Source organism: Pongo pygmaeus, chromosome 19 (genome assembly GCF_028885625.2).
Source record: "Pongo pygmaeus isolate AG05252 chromosome 19, NHGRI_mPonPyg2-v2.0_pri, whole genome shotgun sequence".
Lineage (NCBI taxonomy): Eukaryota > Metazoa > Chordata > Mammalia > Primates > Hominidae > Pongo > Pongo pygmaeus.
The window spans coordinates 69,595,718-69,607,497 of NC_072392.2; positions in this window are offsets into that span (position 1 = coordinate 69,595,718).

Below are 11,780 nucleotides of genomic sequence, written 5' to 3' on the forward strand. Positions count from 1 at the left end.
AAGGATGCAGCAACACGAGCCATCTTAGAAGCAGAGGCAGTCCTTGCCAGCCACCACATTTGCTGACACCTTGATCTTGGACTTCCCAGTCTCCAGAACTGTGAAAAATAAATTTCTGCTGGGCATGGTGGCTCACACTGGTAATACCAGCACTTTGGAAGGCCAAGATGGGCGGTTCACGAGGTCAGGAGTTTGAGACCAGCCTACCAACATGGTGAAACCCGGTTGCTACTAAAAATACAAAAATTAGCCTGGTGTGGTGGCACGTGCCTGTAGTCCCAGCTACTCGGGAGGCGGAGGCAGGGGAATCGCTTGAACCCGGGAGGCAGAGGTTGCAGTGAGCCGAGATAGCACCACAGCACTCCAGCCTGGCGACAGAGCAAGATTCTGTCTCAAAAAGAAAAGAAAAAGAAAGAAAGAAATTTCTGGGTTTTTGTTTGTTTGTTTGTTTTGAAACAGAGTCTCGCTCTGTCACCCAGGCTGGAGTGCTGTGGCGCTATCTCAGCTCACTGCAACCTCTGCCTCCCGGGTTCAAGAGATTCCCCTGCCTCAGCCTCTTGAGTAGCTGGGACTACAGGCATGCGCCACCACGTCTGGCTGATTTTTTTTGTTTTTTGTTTTGTATTTTAGTAAAGACGGGGTTTCACCATGTTGGCCAGGATGGTCTCAATCTCCTGACCTCATGATCTGTCTTCCTCGGCCTCCCCAAAGTGCTGGGATTACAGGCGTGAGCCACCGCGCTTGGCCTTAAATTTCTGTTTTTTATAAATTACTCATTCTTAGGCATTTTGTTGTAACATCTTGAACTGACTGAGACACTATCTGAGGGCTAAGCAAAGAAGGATGGGCCACAGGCACTGAACCTCCCACGCCTGAATCACCTGTTTCCAGGAACTGACTTCAGCACTGAGTGCCTGTCGTGGGGTATTTGTTAGTCTAGACTTGACTGGAGAGGAAAACTGCATTTGGGGCCAGAATGCCCTGGGCTGGTAATCCGTTCTGCCCGCTGACACCCGGTAAGTGTTAACAAGCACAAATAGTGGTAAATCACATTTTGTGATGCTGTCCATTGATGGCAGGATGGTAAACACAGAATGTGGCCGGCCTGGGTGGGTGGGCGCAGATTAATCCAAAGAAGACTTTTCTGAGAAGTGACACCTTGAGTACATGGACAGATGTTGATGTTCGGGGTGGGGGTCGGGGGTCCCTGTGAGATGAATACAGACGCCCAGCCTCCCACATGTGTGAAGTGACCAGGTCACGTTCTGAAAGGGGTCAGAAGCTGAGGAATGATAGATGGACCAGAGTAATGAGGGATGCTCCCCTGCAGTCAGGAATATGGAACTGAAAAATGAGGACAGCTGTGGAAATTACTTTTCTTGCTTTCTGGTTGTGACTTTGTGGAAATCAGTTTAGGAAGCCACTGAGTTGCTCTGACTGATGATGCACTGATTTCACAGCTGGGGTTTTTCTTTGCCTCATGCTGGGCCCAGGTGAGAGGATATTCATTAGTGTAGGCCAGCACGATGGTGGATTAAGTCCTTGGGAGAATGCCAGCCCAATGCAGACCTGGGCAGGTGGAACTTTTTTTTTGAGACGGAGTGTTGCTCTTGTTGCCCAGATTGGAGTGCAATGGTGCAATCTCGGCTCACCGCAAACTCCACCTTCCGGGTTCAAGTGATTCTTCTGCCTCAGCCTCCCGAGTAGCTGGGATTACAGGCATGTGCCACCATGCCTGGATAATTTTGTATTTTTAGTAGAGTTGGGGGTTTCTCCATATTGGTCAGGCTGGTCTCGAACTCCCGACCTCAGGTGATCTGCTTGCCTCGGCCTCCCAAAGTGCTGGGATTACAGGCATGAGCCACTGTGCCCTGCCAAGTGGAACTTTTAAAGAACAGGAATGTCGGCAGGCCGTGGTGAGCGCTGGTGGCTTGGGTTAGCAAATAACATCCCAGACAATTCTAGACCACAAAACAGTGTTCACCCTGGAGAGCTACAAAATTAGAGCTTCCAACCTCAGCTAGTGACAAATTAAGACTCCCTTATTTACCTTTCTCACCCTCAAGAGGCCACATGTTTCTGCCCAGGTGGCTCCCACAAGGAGAATGAATAGAATTATGTATTGGGAGATGATGTGACATGTTTGGGTTGGGTCTATTAAGAACCACACCCAGTGTCTTGAGTGAAAGAACAAGGGCCTTTTCAAAGGAATTGGTTTTTTCCACCTTTTTGTGATCCAAGTTTTCAGACCCTAGGGAAGGGTGAAGGGGAGAACTGGGGACTTTAGCTCAGGAGACCAATTGCAGAGAGTCTGAAAGCTCCACAAAACTCAGGTACGCACAGGAGCTACCCCACCAGTTGAAGCACCGGTGGTGGGATGGCAGGAGAGCAGGGGACAGCAGGGGACAGCAGGGGAGAGCAGGGGACAGCAGGGGACAGCAGGGGACAGCAGGGGAGAGTGGGGGAGAGCAGGGGAGAGCAGGGAAGAGTAGGCCTCCTCAAGCCCAGGACCTGGCAGAACTGTCTGCAGCACCTTCTGCCTTCTCTGCATTCCCCCAGACCAGCCCTTTCATCACCAGATGGTCCCTCTGCCTGCCCTAAGCCCATGGCTCCCTGACCTCCCTCTGCATGTGCTCAGCTGGACCTGGGCCTTGGGTGCAGGCTTCTCCTCCCCTGTCCTGGCCTTGCTCCTCACTTCCGTGCTCTAAACTGATGTGTAGGACAATTACCTGGGGACACCGTTTCCCATTGTTTTTAAAATTAGGCATCAGGGTTTAGGAAAGAACCCTGAGTCAAAATTTTGTGCTACACATACACTGGAGTCTTCCCCCTCCTCATTTATAGCTGAAAAAACCGACTCCAGGAGAGCAATGGCCACCCAAGGCCACACTGAAAATTCTTGGTAGAGCTGAGGCAACATACCTGAGTAAGTCAGCCCAGGCCCTCACCAGAGCACCCCTTTCTCATCCTTCCTCTTGCATATTGGTATTTATCTTACTCCACGGAGTCTCGCTGTGTTGCCCAGGCTGGAGTGCAGTGGCGTGATCTTGGCTCACTGCAACCTCCGTCTCCCTGGTTCAAATGATTCTCCTGCCTCAGCCTCCCAAGTAACTGGGATTACAGGCATGCGCCACCACTCCCAGCTAATTTTGTATTTTCAGTAGAAACAGGGTTTCTCCGTGTTGGTCAGGCTGGTCTTGAACTCCTGACCTCAGGTGATCTGCCCGCCTCGGCCTCCCAAAGTGCTGGGATTGTAGGCGTGAGCCACCACGCCTGGCCCAGAAATTCTTATTTGTTCACATGTTAAAGGAGATATGCCATCAATATAGAGACTGATCCAGAAGACAGCAAGAGATTCCAAATTGTTCTTTTTTTTTTTTTCTTGAGATGGAGCCTTCCTCTGTCACCCAGGCTGGAGTGCAGTGGCGTAATCTCAGCTCACTTCAACCTCTGCTTCCTGGGTTCAAGCCATTCTCCTGCCTCAGCCTCCCAAGTAGCTGGGATTACAGGCATGTGCACAGCTAATTTTTTTTTTAGTAGAGACGGGGTTTTGCCATGTTGGCCAGGCTGCTCTCCAACTCCTGACCTCAGGTGATCCGCCCGCCTTGGCCTCCCGAAGTGCTGGGATTACAGGCGTGAGCCACCGTGCCCGGCCCCACATTCATTTTTATGGAATACTTGTTCTTTAATTGCATGTTGAATGTAGCAAGTTTCCATCCTAAGTTGGGTTTGTCTTGTGCTGTGACACTGGCTTCCTCTGAGCACCCCATGCCAGATGGCAGGGACCAGGAAGTCTGGCAAGCAGTTTCTTCACTAGTGGGTAGGCCACACACTGATAATCAAGAAGCAAATGTTCAGACTCATCAGGCTAAATACTTATGGTGCCTACAAATAGAGTGAGAAATGGAAAGTACCTCTCCTCTCCTTGCCCAGATAAATGGAACAACTAGACCAATTAGACCCTGGTTTCCCTCCAGGCTATGCCAAGATTTAAAGGATTCACATCTTCACTGCTGCTGTCTAGCACAGTGTATCTGCCTGAGAGGTTGTCTCTCATTTCCTCCCTCTACTGCCCAGGCAGGTCTGGTCCTGCTGATGGATGCTCCGTCAAGTCTGAACATAATAATGGCCCTTCCTTGGCTGCTGCGTAGGGACCCAACTCCCAGTCCACTACCTTCAGGCAGCTGGAAAACCAGGTCTTCAGCTTCTCCAGCAAATCATCTCAAGGTGATAGAAATAGGGACCATGTACTGGCTGGGCATGGTGGCTTATGCCTGTAATCCCAGCACTTTGGGAGGCTGAGGTGGGTGGATCATCTGAGGTCTGAGGTCAGGAATTCGAGACCAACCTGGCCAACATAATGAAACCCTGTCTCTACTAAAAATACAAAAATTAGCCAGGCATGGTGACATGCACCCATAGTCCCAGCTACTTAGGAGGCTGAGGCAGGAGGATTGCTTAAAACTGGGAGGCGGTTGGAGTAAGCCAAGATCACGCCAGTGCACTCCAGCCTGGGCAACAGAACAAGACTCCATCTCCAGAAACAAAAAAGAAATAGGGGGCTGGGCACAGTGGCTCACACCTGTAATCCCAGCACTTTGGGAGGCCGAGGCAGGCAGATCACCTGAGGTCAGGAGTTCAAAACCAGCCTGGCCAACATGGTGAAACCCCATCTCTACTAAAAATACAAAAATTAGCCGGGTGTGGTGGCAGATGCCTGTAACCCCAGCTACTTGGGAGGCTGAGACAGGAGAATTGCTTGAACCTGGGAGGCGGAGGTTGCAGGGAGCCAAGATCACCCCATTGCACTCCAGCCTGGGTGACAAGAGTGAAACTCCATCTCAAAAAAAAAAAAAAAAGAAAGAAAGAGCCAGGCACGGTGGCTCACACCTGTAATTCCAGAACTTTGGGAGGCCGAGGTGGGCAGATCACGAGATCAGGAGATCGAGACCATCCTGGCCAACATGGTGAAACCCCATCTGTACTAAAAATACAAAAAATTAGCCAGGCACGGTGGCGGGCGCCTGTAGTCCCAGCTACTTGGGAGGCTGAGGCAGGAGAATGGCGTGAACCCTGGAGGCGGAGCTTGCAGTGAGCCAAGATGGTGCCACTGCACTCCAGCCTGGGTGACAGAGCGAGACTCCGTGAAAAAAAGAAAGAAAGGAAAGACAGAGAGAAAGAGAGAGAGAAAGAAAGGAAAAAGAAAGAAAGAAAGAAAGAAAGAAAGAAAGAAAGAAAGAAAGAAAGAAAGAAAGAAAGAGAAAGAAAGAAAGAAAAGAAAGAAAGAGAAACAAGAAAAGAAAAGAAGGAAGGAAAGAAGGAAGGAAGGAAATAAATAGCGGCCATGTATGGGGAGAGCACTGCCTAGAAAACGGGGTTCTTGTCCTAACTCAACCTTTATCCCAACCCACCTTTCTAGGCCAACCATGCAGCATCCCTTCAAAACCCAGCTCACACATCACCTCTGTGTATTCAATTATTCCCCAGGCAGAGATGGCCCCTCCTCTTCTCCCTGTCACTCCTGCACTCTGCACATAACTGTCATTACAGTACTTACTTATCCCATTGTTTGTAACTAGTGGCAGACTTGTCTTCTAGTCCTGTGAGGTCCTCAAGGGAAGAAAATTGTCTTGGTCATCTCATTTTTCTATTTACAGCACATGGCAGGTATTCAATATATAAACAAATAATTATGGAATCTCTCCAAAACAAGAGGGTGGGTCAGGGTGATTTTTTTTTCTTTCTTTTTTTTCTGAGACAGAGTTTTGCTCTGGTTGCCCAGGCTGGAGTGCAATGGCACGGTCTCAGCTCACTGCAACCTCCGCCTCCCGGGTTCAAGCGATTCTCTTGCCTCAGCCTCCCGAGTAGCTGGGATTACAGGCGCCTGTGACCAGGCCCAGCTAATTTTTGTATTTTAGTAGAGACGGGGTTTCACCTTGTTGGCCAGGCTGGTTGCAAACTCCTGACCTGAGGTAATCCACCCATCTCGGCCTCCCAAAGTGCTGGGATTACAGGCGTGAGCCACGGCGCCTGGACTTTTTTTGTTTTTTGAGACAGTTTCTCTCCTGTTGCCCAGGCTGGAGTACAATGGCACGATCTCGGCTCACTGCAACCTCCGCCTCCCGGGTTCAAGCGATTCTCCTGCCTCAGCCTCCCAAGTAGCTGGGATTATAGGCATGTGCCACCACGCCCGGCTAATTTTGTATTTTTAGTAGAGACGGGGTTTCTCCATGTTGGTCAGGCTGGTCTCAAACTCCTCACCTCAGGCGATTTGCCCACCTAGGCCTCCCAAAGTGCTGTGATTACAGGCGTGAGCCACCGCACCCGGTGGGGCTGGGTGATCTTAAAGGTCGCCTTCCTTACCTAAGAGTCTATGATGACCCCAATCTCATTTCCAGTATTGATGACCCAAATCTCACTTTCAGGCACAGAGAAATGAAAGACCCAAGATTCCCAAACCCTCAAATCAAGTGTGTTTGAGCCACATGTCCCAACCTAATTGGGCTCTGGGACATAAAGAAATTATATCTATACATTTTGTACAGGGGTATGTGAGTGTCCAGTAGAAAGGATGTGGGGGTTAGAGGTGCCTCTCTTCCTTCTATGAGCATGTATCAGTCATCTAAAAGCATTTTGGGGTCTGTCATGACAGTGTCCCTATAAGTTGGTGTTTCTCTGATAGGTAAGATGATGGAGGGATTCTCCAAGGGAATGGGGATGGAGGCAAAGCATATCTAGAGGGGGTGAGTGGTTTGCTAAACCACGCACATGTTGAGGAGTGGTGGAGATTCTCAGCTAGTATTCTCAATTCCCCCCCTTAGTCATTCTGACCCAAGAAGGTCTTGACTAGGCTAAGGTTTACAATCTGCCACAATGGGGGCAACTAGTCATTTCCTCTCTCTTTTATTTGAGGGCAGAGCAGGAATCTAGGAAGAGCTAGTTTTGAGGGACTTTCAAGTAAAGGATCCTCCTTGATGTGGTTTGAAACATTGCCACTGTGTGTTTGGATAATGGCTAAATTAGCCCTCCATAAAGACTGGGAATGAAGAGATGTCTAAATATAACTTGAAGGACACAGACTGAGAAAAGCCTGTGGGTAGAGTGGAAGAACCCAGCCCAAGGTATAAGACAGTAGGAAAATCAAATCCAAATCTCTTCGCCACTTTCCAGCTTAGGGTACTTTTTTTTTTTTTTTTTGAGACAGAGTCTTGCTCTGTCGCCCAAGCTGGAGTGCAGTGGCGTGACCTCAGCTCACTGCAACCTCCACTGCCCAGGTTCAAGCAATTCTCCTGCCTCAGCCTCCTGAGCAGCTGGGATTACAGGCGCCTACCATCATGCCTGGCTGATTTTTGTGTTTTCAATAAAGATGGGGTTTCACTATGTTGGCCAGGCTTGTCTTGAATTCCTAACCTCAAGTGATCCACCTTCCTTGGCCTCCCAAAGTGCTGGGATTACAGGCGTGAGCCACAGTGCCCGGCCCCAGCTTGGGATATTTTTTAAAGACAGAGAAAAAACACAGCAGTAGGTTGGGGGTTATTATTCTCATTGGCTGTGGTAGGTGATGTATTTTTAGGCCTCACCTAACTCATCTGTAAAAAATAAGTTAATGTTTTTTGAATGCCTGCTACTGGGGCCGAGGGTTAGACGTAGCTCATCTCAGTGTCCTCTACCACCTTACAGGGAGAGAATGCCATTTACAAATGGGGGCCCAAAAAGATCACTGTGCTGGCCCAAAGTCACACAGCTGATAAGTGGAAGGTCAGAGGCCTCATTGTGCCTCCCAGTACAAAGACAGCAGTCTCTTCCTGCATTACAGAATTGTGAGAATGAGAAGATAATGAACCAGAAAGCACATCTTAAGACACAAAGTGCTCCACGAATGTAAAGAATGATCCTGGCCAGGCATGGTGGCTCACGCCTGTAATCCCAGCACTTTGGGAGGCCAAGGCAGGCGGATCACGAGGTCAGGAGATCGAGACCATCCTGGCTAACACGGTAAAACCCCATCTCTACTAAAAAAATACAAAAAATTAGCCGGGCATGGTGGCGGGCGCCTGTAGTCCCAGCTACTCAGGAGGCTGAGGCAGGAGAATGGCGTGAACCCGGGAGGTGGAGATTGCAGTGAGCCGAGATTGGCCACTGCACTCCAGCCTGGGTGACAGAGCAAGACTCTGTCTCAAAAAAAAAAAAAAAAAAAGAATGATCCTGTCTCTTGTGAGACAGCCCCTGGCAGTTATGAAAGCACGTGTGGTTTTATCAAAGGCATTTGAACCACAGTGACTCCAGCTTGAATAGGGGCTGGGTAGAATGAGGCTGAGACCTACTAGGCTGCATTCCCAGATGGCTAAGGCATTCTAAGATTCTAAGTCACAGGATGAGATAGGAGGTTGGCACAAGATGTGGGTCACAAAGACCTTGCTGGCTGGGCACGTTGGTTCATGCCTGTAATCCCAGCACTTTGGGAGGCCAAGGCAGGCAGATCACCTGAGGTCAGGAGTTTGAGACCAGCTTGGCCAACATGGTGAAACCCTGTCTCTACTGAAAATACAAAAAGTAGCCAGGCGTGGTGGCACACACCTGTAATCCCAGCTACTTGGGAGGCAGGAGAATCGCTTGAACCCAGTAGGCAGAGGTTGCAGTGAGCCGAGATGGCACCACTGCACTCCAGCCTGGGCGACAGAGCGGGACTCCATCTCAGAAAAAAAAAAAAAAGACCTTGCTGATAAAACAGGTTGCGGTAAAGAAGCCCGCCAAAACCCACCAAAACCAAGATGGCCACGAGAGTGACCTCTGGTGGTCCTCACTGCTATACTCCCACCAGCGCCATGACAGTTTACAAATACCACGGCAACGTCAGGAAGTTACCCTATATGGTCTAAACAGGGGAGGCACGAATAATCTACCCCTTGTTTAGCATAGCATCAAGAAATAACGATAAAAATGGGCAACCAGCAGTGCTCGGGGCTGCTCTGTCTATAGAGTAGCTATTCTTTTATTTCTTTATTTTCCTAATAAACTTGCTTTCACTTTGCAGACTCGCCCCGAATTCCTTCTTACACGAGATCCAAGAATACTCTCTTGAGGTTTGGATCAAGACCCCTTTCTGGTAACAGTTTGACCCAGGAGCATGGAACCACCTGAAGGACCCTTGGAAATGTAGCCCTGATGGGTGACCCACAGGACTGAGTCTCACTGGAGAAAACAAAACTGTGTAGAGACCACAAGAGCCACCCAAGCGCCTGCAGTAAACCAATTTTAGAAACAGACATAGAGAAGGGCCCAAGAGAAGTGGGATCAAACCAGGTCTCTGGGCATTTCTGCCCCTTCCAGATGCCATAGAAAAAAATGCCATTGTCTGTATGTGTGTGGGGAGTGTGGGTGGAGTGAAGTCTGGAGCTGCCAGGCGGCCAATGTCTGGCAAGGTTGTACAGGTGATTTGTGGAGCCAGTGGGTGGGAGCCCAACACTCTGGGCCCGTGGAGAGCAGCTTTTATTAGAAATCTTCCATTTTTCTGGCATTTCCCTAATGTAGCCAAGCCACTCTTGGCACACACACACACACTTCTAGATGTCCCCAGAGTGGATTTGATTTGAGGTAGGATAGTGGAGTGTTGGAGAAAGGGCACAGGGCTGGTAGACACAAACGTGGGCTCGAATAAGTCAGCCCCCGTCTCTGGGCCTCGGTTTCCTCATCAGCAAAGCACAGAGGGTGACTCATGAGCTCTTAGACCCCGCTGAGCCACAGGATCTCAGATCCTATGATTCTCCGATTGGCTCTTAAGGGGCAAGGGAACTGTCAGCCCTGGAAGGAGGAGTCGCTCTCAGACCCCAGCTGAGGCAGCTGAGGGGACGCCCAGCTGAAGCTGTCGGAGCCCCATCCGCTTCTGGGGCCCCCAAGTTGCCGACTCTCAGGTGCCCGCGCCCCAGTGAGCGAGTGTCGGGAGCCGACGCAGAAGGCGCCCTCCTACGGCGAGCGGCGGGCAGGGGCCGGCGGGGCACAGTGCTCGGGGCGCCCGGGGACTGGACGTGGCGCCTAACGAGGCGTGGCCGGGGTTGGGCGGGGGCTGCCGCCGGGCGCCGGGTCCCCGCCGTGGGGCGACTCGTCCTTCCTGAACGTGCCACGCTCCGCGGTCGCTCGGCCACAAACAAGGAAGCTTGAGGGACGCCCGGCGGGCACCGGGGCCCGTGCGAGGCCGGGGCTCCGCGGGGAGGGCGGCCGAGGCAGCCTCGTGGGCCGGGAGGGGACGCGAGGGCGGTATTATTGCTCTGCTCGCTCAGCGGCCCGGCCCCCGCCCCCGACGTCTGAATAGCTGCTGTGTCTCGGCGGATCCGATTGTTTCACTCTGAGACTGGCTGGCTCTGTGGAATTTCCAGACGCCCCTGTGGGACAGGTCCCGGGGGCGGGGGAGGAATCTGTTTTCAGGAAAAGCCAGGCACCAATCCTCGTTGCCTCTCTTCCTTTGATCCTCTTAGGCCGTCCTGGCCTGCGGGTTTGGCAGAGACAATGCCCCATCTTACAGATAGCGAAACTGAGGGGAGATACGTCCAGCAGAAAGGAGAGGAGAATTCCCATCTGCTCGCAGTCCGGGCCTGGAAAGCCCTCCGTTGCTGGGCTCAGAATGTGACGGGCCTGTCGCCCTCTTTCTCTGGCTGCAGCCTCTGCTAAGGGGATGGCAGGTGTCAAGGATCTCCAGACCACGGGGGAGGGAGACCCTGGATCCTGTTCTGGGCTCCCCTGGCTTCCTTTTGCGAGGTGACTCCACCCTCCCCTTCCTGCCTTTTTCCCCTACCCCTCAGGGCACAGGCCTGGGTGAAAAAATAAAAATAAAAAAAAAAAAAAACGAGGGCTCTAGTCCTGGCAGGGCCACAGCTTCCAGTGAGATCTCCATTTCCTCGCTGCACCCCATCGGGACTGGAGGCTAAGGACCAGCACTCCTGTTTACTCATTAATAAAGCTAACTAAGGCCGGACGCAGTGGCCCGCGCCTATAATCCCAGCACTTTGGGAAACTGAGGTGGGTGGATCACCTGAGGTCAGGAGTTCAAGACCAGCCTGGCCAACATGGTGAACCCCGTCTTTACTGAAAATACAAAAATTAGCTGGGCATGGTGGCGCACGCCTGTAGTTACCACTACTTGGGAGGCTGAGGCAGGAGGATCGCTTGAACCTGGGAGGCAAAAGTTGCAGTGAGCCAAGAAGGCCACTGCCTCCAGCCTGGGTGATAGAGCGAAACTCCCTCTCAAAAAAATAAATAAATAATAAAGAAATCTAACTAAAGGCCACTGAGTGTTCCAATTTGTGTACCTTGGGCAAGCCCCTTCCCCATTCTGGGCCTCAGTTTCCTCATCTATATCACGAATATTCTGGGATTCTCATTCAAATACATCCTCTGCAGGCAACAGCCTCCCATAGGGAGTTAACTTTTTTCTTTTGCTGTATTACTCACCTCCCCAGCACCTGTGTACATAGTAGGTACACAATAAAAGGTTAACAAAGTATAATAGGGCCCGGCACGGTGGCTCACACTTGTAATCCCAGCACTTTGGGAGGCCGAGGTGGGTGGATCACCTGAGGTAAGGAGTTCAAGACCAGCTTGGCCAACACAGTCAAACCCCATCTCTACTAAAAATAAAAAAAAATTAGCCAGGCATGGTGGCATGTGCCTCTACAGTCCCAGCTACTTAGGAGGCTGAGGCAGGAGAATTGCTTGAACCCAGAGGGCGGAGGTTGCAGTGAGATGAGATCACACCACTGCATTCCAGCCTGGGTGACAGAATGAGA